General features: G+C 48.8%; 1 protein-coding gene across 2 annotated transcripts in view; it reads left to right on the forward strand.

Moving 5' to 3' along the window:
• The first annotated feature begins 3,428 nt into the window (after nt 1-3,428).
• Nucleotides 3,429-25,774, forward strand: part of EDAR (ectodysplasin A receptor) — a 91,848-nt gene continuing 69,502 nt past the window's right edge. Inside the window, exon 1 of one of the 2 annotated variants that reach the window (XM_032351631.1) lies at nt 3,429-3,733. The gene's annotated coding sequence lies outside the window, so the exon portion shown is untranslated. The remainder of the gene's footprint in view (nt 3,734-25,774) is intronic. The other variant, XM_032351629.1, reaches the window with a different exon arrangement.

Below are 25,774 nucleotides of genomic sequence, written 5' to 3' on the forward strand. Positions count from 1 at the left end.
TAGAGAAACGGGAGACACTGGGCCAGGGCAGGCATGAGGACTCTGGTGTCCTCATCATCACAAGGGCAGGTTCCCCAGGAAAAGAATTCCAATTCCACTCTAGTTCTAAGACAGATTCAAATCTGCAAATTCCATGCCACAGACAGAGCTATGGTCATCTTCTTCTGAAAACCTCTGTGAGTGTTACTGAGCACCCCCTATGGGCATACAAAGTTTCACGAAACCCTCATATGCTTCCTGTGAGTTGAGGAAAATAATTGCCTGGAAGACACTCTGAAGGAAACTTTGTAGGTAACCAGAAGTTTACTTGCTGTGGCCACTTGTCATAGGTCAAGGCAGTTCAGAGTTTGGGGTGCACTGCCGAAAAGTAGCATCCCTGTCTGGGGGATTGCTTTCCCAGACAGTAATCAGATGGCAGGAAACTGTCACTAGCAGACAGTCACACTGCAGCCCACACAGGCCAAGCATCCTGCACCCCCTTGCCCACTTATCACCTCCAGGAACGATATATTGTGATTATTTCAGAACTTGGTGATTCTATGCCTCCGTGGCACTTTCTCAAGGCCAGAGTTTGTCTCTCTCGTAGTATCCCAGCTCCGAGAGGTGAACCATGCACTTGCTGAATGAGTAAATGGTGCCCAACGCCCAAGAATGCTATTCTGATAGTAGGAGCGGACATCAGGAACCTTCTCTCCAGCTCATTCAATGCTCATGACCCAGTGATGACCAGAATACAGCTCAGTGTTGCTCACTGGTTAATTATCTGATCTGCTAGATCATTCCCATCAACGCATGAATGTTTTCTACAGGCTGGAGAGTCCTACTGAATCTCTGTGAGCCGAGGTTCTGCAGTGCTGGGAGCTGGCACCTGCCACAGGCAGTGAGCCTAGGGGGTGCTCTGGGCTCCCAGCTGCATCTGTGCTCGCTTGCTTGGGGAAGGGACACAGCAGGCTGGGCAGGGTCCCGCTATGTATATCAAGCGTGTTCTAAATTACACTCCGTTCTCCACAGCCCCAAGAGACCCCAGTCACCCAACCATGGTCTGCACTCTTGATTCAAGTTTTTATTTAAAGAAATTCTATTGATAAGCTTTTGCTATTTCTGCCTCAGTCTTCTAGAAAATGTACAAAACAGAAAATCACATATCTTCAAAGCTCTGGGGCCTTAAGTGATGGAGATAAGCAATAATTTGTCTTGTTCCATTTTTAATCAGCTGAATTAATTTGAATACTCCTTTTCATTTGGGCATGATGGCCATGAGCATTGCAAGTGTAACCATCTTCAACCCTTCTTAATAGCCTAATGTTTGGGATTTTTCAAAAGAGAAAAAAAAACTTTGGTGGGCTTCTTCTACATCATTCATATTCAGCACCTATTCTGATTCCTCCTCCTTTCTTCTTGTCTTTTGGAAATATCAGTGTCCTCTCTTTTTAGTAAATTTAAAGTCACCAAAAAATGTTGCATTTAAGATAATCTTTATCCTCAAACACATTTATCAAAATGAATGTGCTAAAGAGTCAAAATCATACACAATGGAAAAAATTAGCCCAGGGGGCGCCTGGGTGGCTCAGTGGGTTAAAGCCTCTGCCTTTAGCTCAGGTCATGATCCCAGGGTCCTGGGATCAAGCCCCGCATCAGGCTCTCTGCTCATCAGGGAGCCTGCTTCCTCCTCTCTGCCTGCCTCTCTGCCTACTTGTAATCTCTGTCTGTCAAATAAATAAATAAAATCTTTTTTAAAAAATTAGCTCAGAATACTTACTTCCTTTTCATTTTGTAGGTTCTTAGCTTAATAATTTTTGGTGTTTTCTGTTTATCACAGACCCTCAGCTTGAGCTCCATGTGGGCATATAAAAGACTGAACCTGAAAGTTCAGGTTAAAATTCTTATTTAGGAACCTACGTTAACTGGATTAACCATTGACATTGCTCAAGTAAATTGGGTAAATACCATTCTGCCCCACCTCTCTGCCCCAGTCCCAGACATTTCTGTCTCTGTGTCTTCCTTAGGCTCTTCATTTTCTCATGTGTGAATTAACTTGCATGTATCCAGGACAGAGAGGACAAGATGGAAAGGGAGAATATAGAAGTTCAGCCCAAGTTGCTGCTCTGTTCCTCTGTGTGTTGGTGGGCTTGGGGGTGGGGGTGGGGTGGGGGGTTCCTCATGATTTAATTTGTGAGAAAGAATGGACAAACACTGAAAGGCAATGTCCTTTCAAAATGTTTGTGCTTCAGATAACTTCCTGATTGTCAGCTGTAACTAGGGTAGAGGGATGGAAGAGCCCTTGGTGAGGGGGTCACAAACAGACCAGGCTCGGCCACTCACCGCTGACAAAAGCCAAAGGCAGAAAGAGGAGTAGTGGCGAAATAAGAAGGCATTTATTTCAGTGAGGCCAACACTGGGAGGACAGTAGACTAACATCTCAAGACCATCTCCAAAGTGCTGAAAACACATCCAGGTTTACATAAGGAAAACATGGAACAAAGGCTGGTGGTACGTGTAGGTGGAAAATAAAGGTCAGTTTGGTCATTGTCATGGGGTTGGTCATGGGGGTCTTCCTGGCTCAGGGAAGTCTTTACCACTTGAGGGAATAGTTTCAGTTCCCATAGAGGGGGCTTTACCCACAGGGTCTTTTGCCTGAGTTAAGAGATAAGCTAGAAAGAAGAAGTTAATCAATTAGGAAGTACAGACTGAGGTCAATATGGAGGAAACTGAGGTCTTCTTTTATATTTATATGTAAGAGATATGTGGAGTTACGTGCAATATATATGGCTGTCTGGCATTTAATGGGGTAGATATGGCTATTTGGAATTTAATGGAGTATACATGGTATCTGGAATTTAATGGGGTGTAGGTGACTATCTGGAATTTAATTGCATATATTTGGCTATTTGGAGCTTAATGGGGTATACGTGGCTATCTGGAGTTTAATGGCATATATATGGCTGCCTGGGGTTTAATGGGTTATATGTGACCGTCTGGGGCTTTGTGGGGTATATGGTGGTGGGGTGTCAGGAGAAAGGAGAGAAAACAGATCTGGGGACTCAAAGCCTGCTGTAGGTGTAGGGGGAGAGGGAGAGGAGGACAGGAATGTGCATAGACATGTGAACATGTGTCGGAATGATGCAGGAGTATCCATGCCTGTGGCCAACTCAGTAGGGGGTCCTTGGGTGAACAAGACTTGATTAATGGAATTTTAATGCTAATTTAGTTTTTTGGCGCTCCAGTTGCCAAAGGCCTTGGTTGTTCTAATAGAAGCAAGTTTCCTTCTCTAAAAAAGAGAAATCGATGATTTTACAGATTCCAGCTGGTGTTTCTCAGGGTAGGAAGTCAAAAGCCAGGTGTGTGTGTCGGGGCAGGCTGCAGAGGGGGTTAACCTGCGCAGCGCAGCGCCGACATCTCAGTGCTGGGAGAGGCCTCTAGATGGTGCAGGTGAGTCCGCAGTGAGGGAAAGCCCCTCTTCAGGGACCCAGTTCGCACACTCGCAGACGGGACGGAGCAGTCAAGGAAGAGTTCCCGGACAGCCCTTTGGAGTAGAAGGAAAGTGGGGCCGGCCAAAGAGCGGTGCCTCGCCTCAGGCAGCTCTGTGGTCCTCCTGCGACGCTTGGCCACCTGCTGCTCAGAGCGCTGCCTGACGGCCACCTGGGAAACCTGGTGGCCCCGCACAGGTTCTGCCCGCCTTTCTCCACAGACCGTCTTCTGCTGGGATTAGAAACTGACCCGCCAGCAGGTCCAGGTAAGTCTCGGTCCTTCTCTTTGGGTTTCCTAAACTCTTAAGCTGTTGGAGACAGAGGTGTCATGGGCTGAGAAACGGCCTGAGTGCATTTTTGAAATGCACGTCATTTTTGGGTTGCGTTTGAACAAGCTTTACCAATTACTGTGCATCTGCACTACCAGTTCTAAGACCTGAGATTGTTCCTTTGTTTTCAGGAAAACATTAGAAACCCCACTTTTGCTCCTGGTTGCACATTTGGTTAGTGAGTCGAATTCTCTGCGTGTTTAGCTGGCTTTAAGATTTTGGCTACCAAGTCCACAGGGGTCTCCGGAGAACATGAACAGTATGTTTCCGAGGTTTGCCCCGAGCCTGTCTCATGGGGAACACAGGCAGCTGCTGGGATTTAGCTGCATACCTGCGTCTCCCCTGAGTTACCTGCAGTGCGCTAAGAGACCTTCCCGGTGCAATTTTGTATCAAGTCTGAGACCCCATGTCTCAGATGTCTCTGTTTGGGGTGCACAGTGGGAGATGTATGTATTTCTGATGACTGAGGCATTTATTTACAGTCAAGAGGCTCTCCTGGGTGCTCTGACACACCACGGAGGAGTTTGGGTCCTGCACAGGAGCCTGCTCTGATTCCCTGGCATCCTTTAGCAACCGCTCCGGAGCTGCGGGGGCGGGAGGGGTTAGGGCCGAGCAGAAGGGGATCACTGAGTGGGAGGGTGGCTGATGGCGATCCAAGAGGGACAGTTAAAACAATAAGTGATGGGATAGCAGATCAGAAGCCCATCAGCAGGGGCATTCCAGAGTTGGTGGGACGCAGGGTACAAGAAGGCTGGCGGGAAGGACAGACAGCAGAGGCTGACCCGCCTTCTCTGCTGTCCAGCTAGCCACTACTCTGTTCTGAGGTTGCATATCTGAGACACTCCCTAAGAATGAAACGGCAGCTAATTCAGAATATTAACAGGGTCAAAAGACATAATGGACTAAGGAGAAAGGAATCAATTCATATAGCTAACATAGAGACTATTCCTTGCCTGACTTGGTGCTCCGACATTTCAAAGGTAAAGCCATTTAAAGTTACTTTTTGACAAAGCCCACCAAAAAGAGAGTTACTCATCCAAGTTGGGATGTTCCCATTTGTCCTGGTGATTGCCCATGTGTCCACTTCCCCAGTGGAGGAGAAGACTGGGGGCCCTGCTCTGGGCTGGGTCAGCTTTCTCCCCATCCTTCCATGAGCCAGGCTGTACACAGGAATATTAATTTGTGATGGCACAGTGGACGGGTAATCCTGGAAGCACATGCCTTGGGGAGGAAAAAGTAAATAAAATCTCCCTGAAATGTTTGGTTTTCACTCTCTGGCCACTACTTGATTTCTAAAAGTAAACAGGATTTTCATTTTGTTGAAGATACATATTTGCAAAGCTCAGAAGTGTCTGTCTTAAGCATCAGCATGTCCCCATACCCAGCAGAGCACCTGCCACAGGAAGCAGCCCCATGTTGGCTCGGGGACGTGAAGACAGACCTGGCCTTACCTCCTATTTCACACCTTACAAACCAGATTGACTCTTTTCACTGGGGAGCATCCTCTTATCAAAGCTCCTTAGATCTCAGAAGACCACAGTTAGAAGCCAGGTCATTCAAGTCTCATCTCTGTGTCCGGCTGAGTGAGTATTGTGGTCTCTAAAAAAATGAAATTCATTCTCGAGGAAATGCCCAGGAGCCCAGCTGCAAAGACTCAAACAGATCTGAAATTCAAACACAGGAGGCATGTGTGAAGCCAGCCTGGTGCTTCTGTGGCTCAGCCTCTCCCATCGCCTTCCTTCCCCAGGCCTGCTCAACATCCTGCCTGCACGCCTCCCAGCAACTTTCCTCCAGGGCCTGGTTTGCCCAATTATCCCAGAGGACACCTGCCTACTCTCCTCTTTGATGCTGTGTGAGGCTCTGCCTAGGTGATTCCACACCCCCCCCATAGTATCATTAATTAACTTACATTAAGCTCACTTAGCACATTAGGTCAATTAGGAAACTGAGGCCCCAGGCCTGTCTCAGAGAGGGCCGCCCATCCCAGCGGGTCACGCAATCCATCCTGAAGTCACGTACCAGGGAAGGACTTTGATGCAATCTCCAATTATTATTTGCCAAAAGAGTGAAGAAGGGACGATACGCTAATTTCCCATCGCTTCACTTCTGCCCTACATTTCTAGACCATTTGCAAAAGTGTTTCCATGCATTTCTTCCCTATTTTCCAAACAAGGAAATGGAGCCTTAGAAAAGTTAAGTAGCCTGCCCAACCGCATATGGTCGATAATGACTGTGATGCCAACACTAGCCCAGGGCATCATGTTGTGTAACTTGTAATTTGGAGGGGCGGGACTAGAACCTCTGTCCCCTGAGTCTGTGGTGGACACACTTGCCTCTGTAAGGACATGTGGCAGAGGTTCTGGGACAACCTTCCCAGATAAAACCTGATAAAACTGAGGGTAGCAAGAGCGAACTTCTGCCCTTTTTGGAGCTCAGCCCTCACACCACACTGTTGGCTGGCCTCCCATCATTATCAGAGGCAGGACCAAGGAGGAAGTAGTCTAGGCTCCATTCTCTTGGGCTGTCCCCATGAAGGCTCAGTAGTAGAGGAGATCCTGGTGTGGGAAATACCAAGTTGCTCTTTGTATATAGTGCAAACAGTGTCGAATAAGGTGACTCTGTCCAGGAACTAAGAGAAATTGCAAATGGCTTTTAGGGTTCAGGCATCCCAATGATTTCTTGGCCTCTGTTAGTACAAATGAGACTGGACTCTAGTTTTTCACTGTTGTCTGTTGTGAGGTCATCAGAGAGAAGTGCCCAACGTGGGTAACCTGCATAATTAAAACCAAGGAAAAAACTTTGCCCTGGGTCTTAGCATCAGAGTGGGCCACTCATTTGCTGGTAAATAAGGGATCCTACAACCCAAGGTGTCTTCAGTCCTTCCATAGGACATAGTGGGCACTCAGCAAAAGTGCAGTTGACCTTTGAACAATGCAGGTTTGAATTGTGCAGGCCCACTTATATGCAGACTTTTCTTTTTTATAAATACAACGCAGTATTTATACAGTAAGTGTGTTTTTTCTTCCGTAGGATTTTCTTAATAACATTTCCTTTTCTCTAGCTTACTTTACTATAAGACTATGATGTATAATACATATAACATTAAAAATGTGCATTAATCAACTGTTTATGTTACTGGTAAAGCTTCTGGTCAACCATTAGTAGTTAATTTTTGGTGAGTTGAAAGTTCTCCATGGAATTTTGATGGCTCAAGGGTTGGCCCTCCTAACACCCACATTGTTCAAGGGTCAGCTGTATGTCCATGAATGAATGAATAAGATCCTTCCAAGAAAGGCCACCAGTTGCTCCAGTCACACAATGGGGAGCAAGGGGTGCCTAACGTCAAAGTGTACCCCAAGTCAACAAGCAAACCATTACCAGTAGGCAGAGCTACCCTCTCTAGGTACAGAAATGCATGTTATTTCTCAAAGGGTAGGTGCCCCAGGTGTCAAACACACAGTTTAGCTACAAGGTGGAACAGACACAAGCTGGCAAGGCTGGAGGACCTATCTCCAGGTTCTTCCCAGGCCTCCCCCAGAAAGGCCCAGGAGTCTGTGTGCACAGTTTCCCACATAACCTGGAGGCCTTTGTTTTCCATTCTGACAAATCAAATCACTGTGCAAAGCAGATGGGTGGTAATGAGCCTTACATAGGGAAAGGCCCTTATGTTGATAGCCACAGCTGTACCACCCACCAAGCCAGTTACTTCCCAAGATGGGAAATCAGACTGTGCTCTGCACGTGGTTAGAAGGTGCCCTGGTGTGTGAGTCCCGACAGAATCAGCAGACAGAGCCAGAACAGCCACAGTGGGGTTGTCATTACTCGTAGTAGCAGGACCTAAGGTGCATGGAAGCCAAGCTTAGCTGTGGTGTTTCTAGATCCTTTAAGAATGACACTGTTAAATGATACCATCCAGTAGCTGTGTACAAGCAATTAAAAGGTGAGCCCAAATACTGAAATAAGATATTAGTCTCTTGAAAATAATAGGGAGATAATTCTGCCAACAACACAGTAATCCTGACAAAAGGTGCTTTCTTAGGAGATGAAGAAAGACATGCAGATCTAGACTACAAATGAGAAATGGCGGGCAGTGGGGCGGGGGGCAGTGTCAGAGTTTTGACAACTGTCAGACCATTACAAATCTTTTCTGTTGAAGTTTCCATCCTGCCATAGTTCTAGTTCCATATTTCTTAAATGCCAGGCACAGAAGAGAGAAGAAGGTAGAATTTCATGTTGGTTTTAATATATACATTCTTTCAGCGAATCTTTTCTGAGCACCTGCTTCATGGCAGGCACTTTATAGGGACACAGTGATGCAGTGTTACTGTGCCTGGGTGAGGACAGCAGATGTTCTGTTTTGTGGAACTTACATTCTAACGTGGAAAAAGAAGCCATAATACATTAATATGGATGGAGTTTTGGGTAAATCCAGGGCCATGAAGAAACAAGTAAGCAGGGGGAGCAGAGAGAAGGCCCTAGGGAAGGGGACCCCTTAACAAGATGTTATCTGGGTGAAACCCTAAGTGAAGTGAGGGAGAGAACCAAGGGGAGGCGCTGGGGATGAACTCAAGACGTGCCAGCACCAGCAGGAAGTCAATGTGATGACAGCAGAGGAAAAGGTGGGAAGAACAGGAGATGAGAGAAGAGAGCCAGGAGTCAGAGGATGTCAGGCTAGAGGCTGTGGCAAGAAGTCTGGGCTTTCACTGAGGGAGGTGGGAAGGCAAAGAAAACCATGTATTAATTCGGGCTGAAGTATTCACACCCCATGCCATTCGGGGACCATCCGTGCCCACAGCACCCTAGGTGGGACATTGTGAAACCCACGCCCACGTGCCATGAGTCTGGTCTCCAGCTGTGCTCTTCTCGAGAGGGCTGGTCATGTATAGACCGAGGTAGGACAGATCCCTTTCAACCCAACATCTGCTCCCTTTGCAATTAACAAAGGACAGAAGGGCCCTTCCTGAGAAATTTTTAAAGATACCAACTTGAAACACGTGCTTACTTTTCTTTACAATCTCAAACTCGAAAGAAAACACTGAACACGGGCGCCTGGGTGGCTCAGTGGATTAAGCCTCTGCCTTCGGCTCAGGTCATGATCTCAGGGTCCTGGGATGGAGCCCCGCATCGGGCTCTCTGCTCAGCAGGGAGCCTGCTTCCCTCTCTCTCTCTCTCTGCCTGCCTCTCCATCTACTTGTGATCTCTCTCTCTCTCTGTCAAATAAATAAATAAATAATCTTAAAAAAAAAAAAAGGAAGAAAAGAAAACACTGAACATTCCCATAGAGTCCCACATTGCCTCCTACCCTTTCGCACCCTCCCTGATCCTGGTGCAGCCAGCCCCAGGTCAGTTCCACTCACCCATTTCTCACTTGGAGAGATGAAGAGGCACTTCCCAGCACTGGGAAAGATGGAGTTGGACGGGCAGAGCAGCTCTCATAGCGCAGCCCAGTGCCCTGACATCCAGTTAGGAAGCCTCCTCTCCCATGATGCTGTGGAGGAACTAATTGAGAGATCAATTTCACAGCCAGTTTGGCATGCCAGAGCTATTCTTGTCCATTTCACACAGCCCTAGGAGTTGGGGAGAACCCTAGCTGCTCGGCCCATGCAGCAGCAGGTGGCTCGTCAGCACCTGGCAAATTTGAGTTCCTTCCAAGTAATAGGGCTGTGGAGAAGGATGAGGGTGAGAGGTCAGCCTAGAGGAAAGAGATCCCATTGCAGGGAAGCCCAGAGCACTGAGGGCACATGCATGGGTCATGAGGGAAGAGGTCGGGGTGGACTCAGGGGTGTGGCATCTGGCCAAGCTCCTGAAACTCTGTACGGGGCAGGGGGTGGGGGACCTAGACTGCAGAGGACGGTCAGATGGGATGCACACGTCTGCTGCTTTGGCTGATTTTGTTTACCCGGCAAATATGGTTTTATGGCTTAATATTTTGATTGAGCTTTTTTGTTCTTGCATAACAAATATTACCTCTGGCCCAGAAAAACTGTAATCCTTAAAAATCCTGGAATGCGCCACACTTGCTTAAAAGCACCTCAGAGGACTTTCAAGGTTCATTTTCTTTAAGATTTAGTCCTTAATAACGGCTAGAAATGGCTGTTCCTAAACCCTCCTGTCCGTAATGAAGAAAATCCTTGAGAATGGACACTTTGGGGATGTGGCTGTTCGATGCTCCCCCCACCCCCCGCCGCCCCCACAGAAAGCCGGCATCTCTACAGAGGAGGGGCTGGGCAGCTGGCTGGGTGGCACTGGTACATGGTACAGGGCGACTAGGCATGAGGGGATTTGCGGAGTGGTCTTCTGCTTGATGGATTCCTCCCTGGGTGATAAAGTCTTCAGTAAGTATCATTTAAGTTAGAAGACTTTAAAGCAATTCCGGCAGAACCCCTTTCAGGGTTTAGCTCATCCTTGCAGAGACTGGGGGAGAGAGACCCATCCACGCAGCAGACGTCTGATCTACGCCGGTGGCCTCTGGCAGAGACCAGCTCTGTTCCTACGACCACTGTGATGTGAGCAATTGCCTTGGTCCCCCTCCAGCACTCATTTAAGCAATTTCGCTCCTCATTTTATGGACAGAAGAAACCAAGACAGGGACATGCCAGTGACTTGGGACGCTTGGTTTTGAGTCAAGTCTGCAAACCAAGAGACCCAGTTTCCGCCACCATCGCTGCCAGTCGGTTTCCAACGTGAGTTTTCCACATGAAATTCATTATCCAAACAGACCACACACAGCTCTCTAACTTGACTTCTGCAATTGGCGTGTGTGAGGGAAGAGGCGCTTCAGAATATTACCCTGATGATTATCACAGTTGTTGCTTTTGAAGGCAAATATTTATTTTGTGAGGATTGCAAAACTAAGAATAGTATAATGTGGGGCTCCTCCTTATGTTTACAGAATAAACAGAACTGAGACACCGACAAATGCTATGTCCCCTGTTCTCGGAGGACCCAGCTATTTGCCTCCTGCTTATAAAAAAAATGAAATAAAAGCAGGGGCCTCTGGAGAAGCAGGTATCTGTCGGGCTGAGCATCCTTCTGCCCACCCCATGGGGCTCCAGTCAGGAGGATGCAGGCTCCCTGCGTGTGCAGTGGCTGGTGGGTTTGGGGGACATCTGTCCTGTTCACCCCGGTGGCCTGAACAACACTTCTCCAGGGTCTCCCTGGAGGTTTTCCTTGTGAAATTAGAGCGGCCACTGCATTTGCCATAGAATACCAGGCTGCAGATTTTGCTAGAGGTTTTGTAAGAAGAGCTAAAAGAAATGGAAGACCTGGCCCCTGTTCTTAGGGCACACGGTACCGAAAGGAAGAAGTAGGACGAACAGCCTATTCACACAAACAGAAAGACAGATTGATGTAAGAAATAGAAAAAAAACAGCACTGACCACGCTGCCTTGCATCGTTCAGTGTAGGTCTCTGGTGTTGGGCTGCGTGCTGCTCTCTGAGGCAGGAGCACAGCTCCGTGGGGAGCATCCCAGAGCCTGTAGCACCGGGGATGTACCTGCCTCACACATAGTAGACACTCAGTTAATGTTTATATAAAACAGCCTTTATGAACACTTACTACTTTCACATTTGCATTTTATTTAATCTGTGTAACAATCCTGGAAGTTTGAAATTATCATCAAGGTGTCACAAATGTGTAGGAGAGGTGAGGTGACTTGCCCCAGAGCTCCCTCCTAGTAAGTGGCAGCATTTCAGCTGAGATTCACAGACATCAACTTGGTGTCTTTTCCATGGGTTCCTTCAGAGATCAGGTCTGGGGTAGGCTGCTGCAAATTAGATTGAAATTTAACTTTATATCATAATCCTTTCGGGGTGGGGCATGATTTTTCTTTGTCTAGATGTCTAGAACCCTAGACATCTCTGAGTTCCCCAGATCTCTTTTTTGGCGGGGGAGAGAGAGAGTGGTGGGGAGGGACAGGGAGAGGGAGAGAGAGAATCCCAAGCAGGCTTCACGCCTAGCATGGAGCCTGAGCCAGGGCTCGATCTCATGACCCTGAGATCATGACTTGAGTTGAAATCAAGAGTCAGTCACTCAGGGGGCACCTGGGTGGCTCAGTGGATTAAGCCTCTGCCTTTGGCTCAGGTCATGATCTCAGGGTCCTGGGATTGAGCCCCACATTGGGCTCTCTGCTCAGCAGGGAGCCTGCTTTCCCCTCTCTCTCTGCCTCTCTGCCTACTTGTGATCTCTGTGTGTCAAATAAATAAATAAAATCTTAAAAAAAAAAAAAAAAAGAGGGTCAGTCACTCAATGACTGAGCCACCCAGGTGCCCCTCCCCAAATCCTTTGCAGTAGCCCTGTGTATATGTTATTTAGGGCAGCAGGATGCTGGAAACTGAGCAGAAAACAGAACCTCTCTTTCCATCCCCCAAGAGCAAGAGTAAACAAGGCAGCCAATGTCCTCACAATGGCAATGTTAGAACTGCACGAGACCCAAGACAAGTCAGATCCACATCAACTTCAGAGGCCTTTCTTCCCTTATGTTGGGCTGGACATGTCCTGTTGGGGTCAGACAGTAGTGGGCACACCATGGGAGGTGGACATAGCCACAGGAGGTGGCATGACTCAAGAAAGGATGCCGAGGCCAGGGGCTATGTGGAAGTGTGGGTCAGAGTGAGAGGGAGACATGGGCCCAAGTCCTGGCTCCTCCATGGGCTAATGATGAGATGGGACTGGTCGTTGGGGAACTATGGCCTACCGGTTACCCTGAGAAGGATAACAATACTCAGCTCATGCGATCTCTGTGCAGATTTAAGTGAGGTGAGGCAGGCAAAGCTCTGAGAACAGGACAGAGCACCTGTAAGTCCTGCCGATAGTCTGCACGCTCTCATGGGCTGAACTTAATACGTCAGCTAGACCTTGACTTTATTGGTCACTCACAGTGGTTTGGGGAAGGTCAAGGCCATCTGAGATGTCCATCTTTCCCTGGAATAATCTATCAGTTTGGCCAGGATCCAGAATAGCCCTGGGACCTGCAGTTTAGGTGCAGCTACACAGAGGACAGGGAAGAGTCTATGACCCCGTGGAGCATGGTATCTGGTTGGTCCCCCCTGACGGCACTGGGGCCACTGCAGCCTCCCTGCTGCTCCTCACACATGCCACAAGGTGCTGCATTGCTGTTGCTTCTGCCCAGAATGTTCTTACCCAGGATCTTTGTGTCCTGTACATCCCCTTCCGGTCTCTGCTAACAAGGCACCTGATCCCAGAAACCTTCCCCAGCCCCACTCAGAATCAAAAAGTGGCTCCCACCTCCAAACTCCTGTTTCTTAGCGTTGGTCGCTAGAGGACTCCTTATACACACAGTGTAACCTAGGGATCATCATATGGATGTGAGCCTAGGACTTGGTGGGCAATCAAGTTTAGAGTCTCATTTAGAAACCCGGGTGGCAGCTGAGACCAGACAGGCGTGCCTGCCAACCTGGGGATGGGAATTTCCTCCCCGGATCCTGACAGCCTCCCAAGGCAGGTTTCACTATGCCCGTCCCTGCTGCGGTTTCAGGATGTGACTCTCGGGAGACTTCCTGGGAACCTCTCACTGCAGCTCCGTATGGAATCAGTGAAGCAAATAGAGGAAAGGATGGACCAAGCGGAGGTGGAAGATCTACTAGGAGGCTTGGCCGCTGTTGAGTTTCCTTCCCATGAGGAATTCCTAAAGCAGCGAGTGTCCCATGCCCCACCGACACCCCTGTCCCCACGCAACCTACAGTGGCCGGCGCAGCTCTGCACAGGGGTGGGCACGGTCACACACACACAGAGCAGGCGTGGGGGGCGAGTTACCACACTCTGTTACAGGTCGGGAGGCTTCAGTCTCCTCCCCACCCCCACCCCCGCCTGCCTCCCTAAGTGCGTAGTCAGGGGCCCATTAGGAAACACAGAAGGTCAAGGTGAAAACACTTCACTCAAGGGGCCAGTCATCCTCTGAGAGCCGTGCAGAAGGGTCAACAGCTTTGCCTCCCCGTACACCCCGAACTGTCCTTTCACCTGTTGGCAGCCACCGTCTGAAATCTGCTGGGGCCCTCCACCTGTCTTCAGTTCCTGCCCTAATGCCTCTAACACTGGGTGGCGTGGCGGCGTCCGGCCCTCGGCAGCCTGGTGGCGTGGCGGCGTCCGGCCCTCGGCAGCCTGGTGGCGTGGCGGCGTCCGGCCCTCGGCAGCCTGGTGGCGTGGCGGCGTCCGGCCCTCGGCAGCCTGGTGGCGTGGCGGCGTCCGGCCCTCGGCAGCCTGGTGGGTGGCGGCGTCCGGCCCTCGGCAGCCTTGCTACTGGAACTCTCCCCATCTCCTGGGCCTTCTTTCCATCCTTTCCTTCTCTTGTTCCTCATTCATCCTGCTTTGGCTAAACAGCTCTACCGCAGTGTGCGGTCCCTGCATCCGAATGACCAGGTGGGCAGGCTTTACCATCTCTGCTCCCCAGCCCCTGGCACCGTCCTCAGCGGCTCCGGAGTTGCACGTGGGCCGTGTGTGTGTGTGCGCAGTGCATCAACCAGAAGAGCTCAGGATGAGGCCGGGACGGGGCTGGGGGTGTGGAGGAGTGAGGGGCAGAAGCAGCCTGGCGTTGGCACTGGCAAAGGAGCTTCTTGGAGGAGCCAAGGTCCCCCCTATGGAGGCAGCAAACCTGGCTCGCAGTTTCTCCGACTGGATGATACCTTTACTTCCTGCACCTCTGGGGTCTAAGCTACAGTTAAGGGAGCTTAACTAACTGCAAGAAAGGTCTGTTCCTTAAGTGTGAGTTAAATACTTGAAAGGCATGACGAAGAAGGGCAGAGGGTGGGTGGGTGCGTAGGTAAGAGTGCGTCGGCTTCCTCGGGTGGTTTGGTGTCTATGAGTTTCAGGTGAATCTCCTTTTCTACAACCCTGAACATCTTTCAATCTGGCACTTCTCTGGTTTCCAAGTAGACACCTGATCCCTCACTGGAAGTGGACCATCTGCTCCTTATGCACCACTCCCCTCCCCCAACCGAAAACTCTTGAGGGTTAATGGTTTCCTTTTGGAAAACTTTCAAATTGTATTCATCTGAGTTTACATTAGCTGCTCCCTTCTGTTCTGTGTGTGGAGTATTCTCCTGCTGGGTTTAATTTAACCAGATTCTCAGCTGTGCTAACAAATTCATTGATGCCCTCCTGCTTTCAGAATGGATTTTTCTGAGTCTTTTCTCTGGCTTTACTAATAGACTGTGTCCATACTGAACACGCCGTGTGGGGCACTGTTTGGTGTTCCTCTTGCTTCGAAACCCATTTCCTCTGACCATACTTATCTCAGAGGCTAACAGGTTAGTTTTAATATATTAATGGTTAAAATTTTTATAATAATCACTGTTAAACACAAAGAAACAACACAAAAAATGTTCCTCTTAGTGGAGACAGCCTCAGCAACTCCTAGAGGGATCTGTGTGTTCCATAATCATGAAGACCCCCTGGGGGCCTACTTTTTAGAAATACATTGTGAAAGTCTGAGTCTTGAAAAAATATTTTAAACATGCCGATTGGTAAAGACACCCAGAACTTGCCAATTTTAATTTTTAAAAAATTTTTTTCTATTTCAATATTTTTGGTGAATTTTTCTTAAATGAACTTCTTGCATTTTATTTGACTTGAGAAGAGGCCTGTCCACCTAACAAGATGGTGGTTATTGGGAGCCAGAGAAAGAGATACAATGGGGTGTTCTAGGCCCACGGGGTATACTTTATCCCTTGAAACACTATTCCTGTACTTTGCCTGAGTCCTTTTGTACTTCAAAGACCAAAGATGGGTTTCTAAAAGAGATTCTGGGTGAAGGCAGCACCCCAGCAGGCATGCCCCACGCAGGTCCAGAGCTGGCTGTCTTCAGGCCCTGGCACTTCCCTGTGTGGACGCCCTTTATCAAAAGGAAGATTGCCTGCAGCCCAGTTCTGTTGGAGGAGGTTGGTTGGAGGTCTTCTATTGGAAAGAGACTCCTTGAGGGATCTCGTCCATTTCCATTGATGCCATGAGTCCTGTCTATGAGTAAGAATACGCATGTGCTATAGGACTCCAGTCCATCCTACAGTATCATATCTTGGATTTAGCGAGGGCTCAGTGATTAGTTTGTGTGTATGAATAAGAGACTGAGTGAGAAAAGAAAACACAAATGATGATTTTTCCCTCTCAGCAGTTGTGCTAAGGCCCAGAAAAGCCTACTGGCCTTTCACAGATACTGAAGCCCCCTGAAGCTGCCACAGTCGGCTCTGAAGTCTTATGTTAATTAGAGTCTCGCTGGCTTTTTCAGCAATGAAAACAACAAAGACTCAATGAGAAAGTGCCTTGAAGTCAAGGAAGCAGGTATTAGGACAGGGGACTTGCAGGCATGCTGGGTCCTTCATAACACCTGGAATCACTTTTTACTTAAAGACTACTCAGAGAGGCAAGATCCTCAAAGAGCCAATGGCAAGAGGCCATGGACCTCTGAGGGCAGCACTAATGAGCTGTGAAGGCAGAGCTCATGGTAAGCAGTCCAGGATCTGGAAACATGCAGGGGCCAGCCACTGGCAGGCTGCCAGCATCATCAGGGCACAATCACTGACTTGCTGTCACAACACCGTCACCTGCGTAGTGGAAAGCTGGTTCTTTCCTGCCCTGGGAGGTAACGGGCACCCTCAGATATCTCCCCACCTTGCCCCACACCCAGACCCACATTTCTAAGGCCATTTGCAAGTGGTATCAGAATTCCTTAGAGAGAGAGGGCTCATCACAGGGTTGCGGCAGGGAAATAAAGAAAAGCCTGCAGCATCCTCTAGTGCCAGAAAGCAGAGAAGGGCAAAAAACAAACAAACAAAAATAAAAACAAAAACAAAAAACATGGGGTTAAGTCTGAGAGACATAGGAATCAAGTGAAAGAGCTCCCAGTCACCAGAGCCGGAATAATGGCGCAGTAAGGTACTATTGGATTATAATCCAAAATTTGATGTACATATCCCTGCATCCAAAATTAATAATCATAAATGATTGCATGAATAGAGGACAAGATACAAATCACCGGTGCAGAAGACTGAAATAGATTAAGTGGACACACCCGTCTCAAGGAGGTGGAGCATAACTCCCCAGCCCTTAAGAGTAGCAGCTCACAGTCATCACTAAGAGGGTACAAAGGACAGTACAGGATGGAGAAACGTAACTGGAAAGTGGGAGGGCCTGGCACGTGCTCCAGGTCAGTATCAGCAGTGACACAGGAGGCTGACAGGATGTGCATCTGACAGGACGTGATGAAAAGGGTGCTTTACCCCTGTGGTCTCCCTCCCCCAAACCCATAAACCCAGCCTGACCATAAGAAAAACCGAATGAACCCCTCAGTTGAGGGATTTTCTGCAAAACACCTTGACACTGTCCTCGACCAGACTGTCAAGGTCATCAAAGCAAAGAGAGTCTGAGAAAACTGTCATAGCTGGAGACGATGTGGAGATAAAATGTGCTGGAATATGCTGTCCGGGATGGCATCCTGGACAGGAAAAAACATGACGGGAAAACTAGAGACAGCTGAATAAAGTATGGATGTTAGCTACGTATCATGGACTAGTCAGGCCCATCTCTGGGTTCAGACCCAGAGCCCACCTTGCCCCTCTGGCTTTGGGAATGTTCCAGCTCCTAGGATGCTGGCCCAGGGTACTGCCCCATCTCGTGCCCCCTGAACACTGCCTGAGCCCTGTAGGCAGTGTCCTTGCACTTAGGTGTGGACTCAGAGGAAAAGCAAATTCAAGGACAGGTTCTAGTTCTCCAAGCCAGCTGTAAAGGCAGTCAGTCCTTGGGCAGGAGGCTACCAATGGCTGCCTGCAAGGTCTAGGGGACAACTGAGTTCCTGCCTCCAAGGGCTGCTGCAGCTCCAGCAGACTCCTGCAGGCTCACGTGTTCTGTGCCTGCCCCAATGCAGGTGGTGACACGAGCTAGAATTCCACCTTTGCCACTTACATTAAATTCCTTCTCCTCTATGAATCTGTCAGTGAGATGAGAATAATGTCTACTTTCCATGGTTTAAGAATTGAAATAATGCTTATAAAGAGGGTACCTCTGATTCTAACCCATAATCCACCATCAATATGTGGCACCTGTCTGTTTCTTTTTTAAGGATCTTATTTGTTAATTTGAGAGAGAGAAAAAAAAAAGAGAGAGAGAGAGCACAAGCAGGGGGACGGGCAGAGGGAGAAGGAGACTCCCCGCTGAGCAGGAAGCTGTACTCCGGTTGTGATCCCAGGACCCCGAGGTCACGACCTGAGCTGAAGGCAGGTGCTTACCTGACTGAGCCACCCAGGCACGCCTGGCACCTTTCATTTTTCTTATTCCTGTTTGGAGAATAAACGGACGGAAAGGGCTAAGGTCTCCTAGAAGCGGAATGTGGAGCCTTTTGTGAACAAAGCTGAGGCTTATAGGTCCATACTTCGTTGATGATGGGTAAGGACTTTGTGCTGAACATATCCTGGGGAGCTGATCTTAAACCCCAGGAAAAGTTATTACGTTATTTTCATAAAAGCAGTGGCCAGTGGGGTGTCCAAAAGAGCCCTGTGTTAAGGGGCCTTTGAGAATCCTCATGTTTTTCTTACCAGGAGATGGAAAGCCAAGCTTGTGGCCAGATGCCAGGCACTTCGCTGCGTTCGGAGTCTATGGTGAACAAGTTATGAGTGCAGCCTGGGCTCCCCGACTGGCTCTCTGGAAAATGCATTCCTCATTTCTTCCCTCCCAGAGAAAGCTAGTACGTTGGCAGGTAGAGGAGGAAAGGCAAGTGGTTCCCGGAGCCACTGCTTGTGTGCTGTGACTGTTCTAGCACAAAGTAGAGAGTCAGGGGCTTTGCTCAGTGCCAGGTTTCGGGCCCAAGATGTCCTTGGGCACCAGAAGTCTCTGGGCATCCCCACCTGTGCTACTGCTGGGACAGCTGGCCAGCTGCTGTTCACACCCCACTGCCCTCCTCCTCTGGCCACCGCTGGGAGGAGCCATCCCACTTCCAGTGGCCTATTTTCACGCAGGGCAGGTACGTAGCATTATGAATACCTCGTGAAGGCCCTCCTAGGAAATGTGAAAGCCCAGCTTAGAAAGTTCACGAAGGCACAGAGAGAATCTCGCTAGCCAGGGGAGGTGGTGGAGAATGGGAGCAGGAAGAGGTACAGAGCCAGCAGCAGCAGGCAGCCTGGTGGCCACCACCTTTTCTCACACCCTTTCTGAGTCTCAGCGTCTAGTTTCTGGGCCACCGGCCATTGTGTGGCCATGAACAGATCAGCTGGGTGTTGTTTGTTTGCTTTTCAAATTAGCCAGACAAGTTCCCACTCCGGTGCAATCCAAGCCATGGCTGGGAGACAGGCAAAGTAGGGGAAAATCCTTCCACCCTGCTCAGACGCTGGTCCTGCCAACACTTGGCAGGCAGGGCAGACATCCCGCTCCGAACCCAGGTTGCATCTCTGTTCTCCGACGCCGCCGGCACCTGCCCCAGCCCTGCCCCCAGCACTCCCGCAGCCTGGCAGGGCAAGAAGGGGCAGTGGCTCGGAGGTTGCCATCGAGCCAGCCAGAAGGGCAGGGCAGATGCCTGAAGGGCTTCCAGAAAGGAGTGGGAACCATAGCACGATTGCGTGGGCTGGGGCTGGGCGACCACACTGTGCCGGGCCTTGCCTCCCTCTGAGTTTAGATTTCAATGTCATTGTCTGCTTTAAACCAAAGCTTCTAAAGAACTGGGGTCAGCTTGTCTATTTAAGTTCTGTAGAATAGAGCTTGATGCCACACGATGTCTCTCCAGGGCACAGCCCACAGAACGGACTCACAGGTGAAGTAGATCAAAAGACCCCAACACTTAGCAACTTCAGACCACAGGCCTTTGCCATCTCACGCCATTCTGGAGGGTCAGGCTCAGGTGTGGCTCAGAGTCTCACGAGGTTGCAGTCGGCTGGGGCCACACCGCCTGAAGACTTGATGGAGGCTGGGGAGCCATGTCTACAGAGGCTGGCCAGCATGGCTGCTAGCTGGAGCCTCTCCATGGGCTGCTCCACGGGCTGCTTGAGCATCCCCACAACATGGCAGCCACACCATCCAAGACAGAGCAAGCAGGAAGCTGCAGTGCCTTTTAGGACCCAGTCTCTGAGGCAGCACAGAGCAATTTCTGCTTTTTCGGGTGGTTGCAGGTGAGTCACTAAGATCAGCCCATAGTCATGGGGGAGGACATAGGCTCCACCTTCTGAAGGCAGGGTTAGAGTTTGTGTACACATTTGCAACCAGCACACCTGATTTCTAATGCTACCTTGTCCCTGACTACTATGTGACCTTGGCCAAATCACTTCAAATCTGGAGGCTTCAATTTCTTCTATAAAATCAGAGAGCTGACTAGGTGCCTCAGAGCCTCCCCTTGGCCCTCATGCCCCATTGTTCATTCATTCTATGTATTTGTTAACTAAACATTTACCCAGTTCTTCCTCTGTGTCTAGCTCTCTTTGCAATTCCCATCCTCATGCTAGAATAGCTGGAGAACTTCTAAAAAATGCTGGTGCCTAGAACCCACCCAAGAAACCCAGCTTTAATTGTTCTGGAGTGGAGCCCAGATCTCTCCCAAGGATGCCATTGTCCAGGAAGGATTGAGAACTGTTGTTCTAGACTCATAACCTTTAACATCATGAATCGCCTGGGGATCTGGTTAAAATGCGGATTTTGATACTGTGGGTCTGGAGTGAGGCCTCATATTCTGCATTTCTAACAAATTCGTAGGTAATACAGTACATTCCAGGGACTATGCTTTGAATAGCAAGTTTGCAGATGCTGGGGAAAGGTGAAGAAGTGCAAGGATAGTTCCCATGCCCAAAGAGCAAAGAATCTAGCTCGAGGGGAAGACATAGCATGACAATGTAAACAGCACCCCAAGACCTCAATACCCCATATCTGGTCCAGATAGGATGTACCAGGAATTGTGTTTGAGGTGAAGAGCATCCCAGGTGACCCGCTGACTCCTGCCTGGACTGTCACGGACATGACATCATTCTCAACACCCCCCCCCAACCCCCGTTCTTCCATCAGCAACACGGAAGGTGGACAGAAAGCCCAGGTCCTTCTGTAAGCTACGAAAGTCTTTCACAAGTTAGTTTAAGTGAACGGTAGTTCTTTCCACAGGGAAAGGAAAAAATTAGCAAATCAATTATTTGTATTTGTTCAGTCTTGTAGTGTATTCCCAAGACACTTTTATTGTTTAGTAAGGCTGCTTTTATTGGCGCCACTAACAAATTAATATGTGTTTTCTGAACTTATGTTAATGGCGTGAAATTCTAGGTTTATGGAAATTCTAGTAAAATTACTTTTCATGAAAGCTGCAAGTAACCATTGTCCTGGTTTTTCTTCTTTCTCTCTCATGACTTTTCTATTTGGTCTGCTGGGTTGTCTCCTGGTGCTCTGCATAGGAAGAAACTGAAAGATTCTCAGAACCTCAGTTCTTAGCAGAAGACCTGCTTCTCCTTGGTTACTCTCTTCCCTCAGAACTAGTCGTGACTTGGGTTCACTGCTGTGTGTGGGCTGACCACACTCACTCAGGCCCTGGCGTGGCTCCTGAGGGCCGGTCCAGCCGTGTCCACGTGGTGCCATGCCCTCTTCAGACCGCATGACATCTGGAATGACCCCGGGCCCTCCTAAGCCCCACAAACAGACTCCTAGTTGGACTCTGGCTTCCAGGTTCTCTTCCATTAACAGACTCGTCCTGAAACAGTTCCTTTGCCCTGTCCCTGATTACACACACTCCTGGCTCCTCACATCCCAACGAAGTACTTCTCAGATTTTTTTTAAGTGCAGTATAGTTGACATTCAGTGTCATATTGGTTTCGGGTGTGCAACGTGGTGATCCAACATTTCTACTCATTATGCAGTGCTCTCCTCAGTAAGAGTAGCTACTGTCTATCACCTTGCAACATTATTACAATATTACTGACTACACCTCCTGAGCTGGACTTTTCACCTCCTTGACTTACTGATTTTATATCTGGAGGTTTCTATCAGTGCTTCTCAGATCCTGAGGTGCACCACCTGGGAACTCAGTGGAGGTGGGGACTGAGCTTGCAGTGCTGACCGGCTCCCTGCTGCTCCCCATGCTGGGGCTGGGTCTGAGCCGCAAGCTCCCCCAGGGTGCACTCCCGAGGGTGGACCATTCAGGGCTCACCACCCTCTGGCCGAATCCCGCCCATCCCACAGGGAAGCACAGGGCTCTGCACATCGCCCTGAAGCCCAGGATCCACTTTGACGCGAGCCTTTGCGCCGCTGTCCCCTCCATGAGCAGCTCTCCCGCTTTGTTCCTCCCATGTTTAAATCTGTGTCATCTCTGTGACCCGCGTCAAATGCTCACATCCCCTTGAAGCCTCCCTGGCTGTCGTTTCTTTTACCCTCTTGGCTCCCTCACAACTTGTTCTTGGCTGTTCTTTTCCTCTTAATCACACTCTGCCAGGCATTGTTATTTCAGATTTTTACATGTTTCTGACTGTCTATCTAACTGGATGGTGAAGCCCCAGGGACTGGGACTTACTCATCTTTCACTTCTTTGTATTTCTTTCAGCACGGAAATGGTGTTGTGCATTTATTGGGCACTTAATAGATTTCTTTAAATGACTAAGGTAAAATTCCTGCACTTAGTCAAAAATTAGTCTGAGAAATGGAATAAACAGCTAAATTGAAACAGAATCACCCTACTTTATAGCGGTCCCTGAATTGTGTAGTTGTCTGTGGACATTCCCCTACTGGATCCCCAGAGTGTGACCCGCCTATTGTCAGAGGCCTAGCAGGGTTCCTGGCCCAGCAAACATTTGGCAAATGGAGGGTTCTTGAGTTTGCTGACTCTTCTCTTCTTGCTGGAGGTGTAAGTCAATTTGTCTTCTGCTGTCACATTTATGAGTCGTACAAATCAATAGCAGCAAAAACAAGTCCAAGAGGAAAATGGGTAATTTCAAAAGAGATCTTAGAAAGACAGAATCTGTCTATCTTTTTAAAAGGTGGGGGAAGGGGTGCCTGGGTGGCTCCGTTGTTAAGTGTCTGCTCAGATCATGATCCCAGTGTCCTGGGTTCAAGCCCCACATTGGGCTCCTGGCTCAATAGGAAGCCTGCTTCTCCCTCTCCCACTCCCCCTGCTTATGTTCCCTCTCTTGCTGTCTCTCTCTGTCAAATAAATAAATGAAATCTTTAAAAAAAAAATGTTAGTGGAGGCTACCTTGGGACCCAGACATAGAGAAGAACAGAAGTAAAGGAAGGGCGTAGGGCAAGTCAAGTTCAACCTCGCACATTCTCTTTGGCACGTCAAACCAGAGGGGACGTTGTCCTTTAGGCTCGTTTCTCAAAACCAGTGCCAGATAACTGAGAGGAAGAGAAGCCCTAAGAGCAGATGTGTGTTCTTCATTGGGTCTTGTGCAATCTCATTGTGAAGGAGCTAAAACCCGGGCTTTTACACAGAAACTGAGCATGTGTCAGGGACTTCTTCTGCTCATTAGTGCTGGGGTCCGGGAGATAACAAAGCCGCTTCCAGAAGCATCTGAGGAGCTGGATGTTTAGAGGCATTTTTTTTTTTAAAAGATTTTATTTATTCATTTGACAGAGAGAAAGAGATCACAAGCAGGCAGAGAGAGAGGGGGAAGCAGGCCCCCTGCTGAGCAGAGAGCCCGATGTGGGGCTCGATCCCAGGACCCTGAGATCATGACCCGAGCCAAAGGCAGAGGCTTTAACCCACTGAGCCACCCAGGCGCCCCTTTTAGAGGCATTTTTAAGAAGAATGTTGAGGTAACAAAACTGCTTAGGGTCCTACAGAGCAATGAAACTGTAATCTTTGGGGTTACCTTTTCTACGAGGCCCAAATCTGCAAGCTGACATGTAACTTCACAGTGATGTGGCCTCCAGACAGTGACCAGCAAAGCCCCCACCGGGTACCCTCACCTGGAGAGTGACATCATCGTGGGCGGTCCTAGGTCATGATGGCCTGCACCGCCCTTCCAGGTTGCTTTATTTGCAAGTGTTGGTTCTTTGATCAGGCTCAAGCTTTAGGCCAGGGTGACCCAGAGGGATAAAGGGAATAAGCCCCAAGAAGAAAAGAAATTACCTTGGCTATTACCAGGGGACTATGGATAGTCAGGCCTCCCTGGGGCCAGAATGCAGCCCATGGTGCTGCTCTCCAAAAGCTCCTCCCTCCAGCCTGCCCCCCAAGGAGGGGGGGGGGGCTGGGCACAACCCAGCGGGCTGGTGACACGAAGGTCCTTCCTGCATCTTCTGCTTCAGCTCCCCAGGAGCCACAAGGGCAGCTCAGAAAAACCTGCCAGTTACTAACATGGAAAGCTACAACCCTGGTTTTCAAAGTTTAACAACCATAGGAGTTTTGCACCATTAGCAAATAAATAATTGCTTTTTTTTTTTTTCATCTTAACCTCATGCTTTTACTTTCTGTATCTCTACATACAATGTACATAGTATCTTAGTATAATAAGATATCCCATATAGAGGATGCTTACTCCATCCAGATGCCCAAAAAAGCTTGGAGACCTGTGTGCAAAGCCATTCCTCCTCAGGTAGTTCAGCATTTCTGAATCACCTGGAATCTTGTTGAAATGCAGATTTTAGGAGCGCCTGGGTGGTCCAGATGGTTGGGCATCTGCCTTCGGCTCAGGTCCCGATCTCCAGGTCCTGGGATCGAGCCCCAGGTCAGGCTTCCAGCTGAGTGAGGAGTCTGCTTCTCCCTCCTCCCTCTGCCTCTCCCCCTGCTTATGCTCCCTTTGTCTCTCTCTTTCAAATGAATAAATAAAAACAACCAAAAAATTTTTTTAAATTTTTTTTTAAAATGCATATTTTAATTCTTATAGGTCTAGGAGGGCAGAAACTCTCCGCACTTCTCATGAGCTCCCAGGTGATGCTGATGTAGCTGGTCTACAGGCCACACTTTGAGGAGACAGCATGTTCTGGCTCCTAATCCATAGAAAGTTGCTGATTCAGTGTCCCCCCACAGGGGCGGTGTGCACCCAGACACCAGAGCAAAATGAAGTGCTCCCCAGCCCACCTGCTTTCAAGAGATGGGAACAGTGGCTGCACTAGGGTTACCAAGCATGAGGCAATATTCCTAATCTATCACTCGCTGGTTATCATCACCTTAAATAAGTTATTTAGCCTCTCTGAGCCCCAGTTTCCTCCTCTGCAAAGTGAGATCAATAACAGCACCTCCCTCAGGTTGTTCTGTGAAAATCCAATGATACGGTTTCCGGGGTGTGCAGGGTGCGGGCTTCCGGGATGCAGGATTCTGTTTTGAACCCAGGACAGCAGGATGCTTGGTCACATAGTCAGTGCTCAGCAGCGCATCTGTATGCTGTCTCCGTCGTCCAGGCTCCGCGGCTCCATTCTTGGGTGTTGGTGCAGTCATGGGAGAGAGCACAGGCTCTGCTCCTGCCAGAACACCGGCTGTTCTCAAAGCTGGGGCTGCTGGGCCAGGGGGCTCCATCACCCAGAGCTCTCTCTGACACATTTTAGGCTTTCTAATCTCTAGGGGTTTCCACAGTCTGTCCCTGAAGTTGCTGCTCTCGGTAACATTGTGACACCAGGAGAAATTTATCTTAATTGGCTCTTATTTTCCTTTTTTAAAAAATCCACACATGAAGCCCTCAAACAAACAGAAATCCATGGTCTACTTTTATTTGATAGATGGTGTTATCTGGAGCTCTGAGGGAGAAGAGGAAAGAAAATTATTTATGAAGTAAAAGTGAACCAATTAAAAGATCAAGCTCATCTTAACTTTTTCTACAGAGACCCACTTCTCCATGTATGGAGAGCACCCAGTTCTCTTCAAGTTTTATAGCCACCTCATTTGGGCAGAAAAATCAGGAAGTCACTTGCTGCACATAGGACTGTTATAAGCCTCTTTGATAATAATAATTTTTTAAAAAGGATGAAAAGCAAGGAAGAAACCAGTAAACACTCATTTTAAAACCCGAAAGTAGTGGGCCTCACCTTTCCTCTGCTCCCTTTCTCACCTGCAAACCCCCAACCATATTTTCCACAGCAGTCAC

This window comes from Mustela erminea, chromosome 7, assembly GCF_009829155.1.
Source record: "Mustela erminea isolate mMusErm1 chromosome 7, mMusErm1.Pri, whole genome shotgun sequence".
Lineage (NCBI taxonomy): Eukaryota > Metazoa > Chordata > Mammalia > Carnivora > Mustelidae > Mustela > Mustela erminea.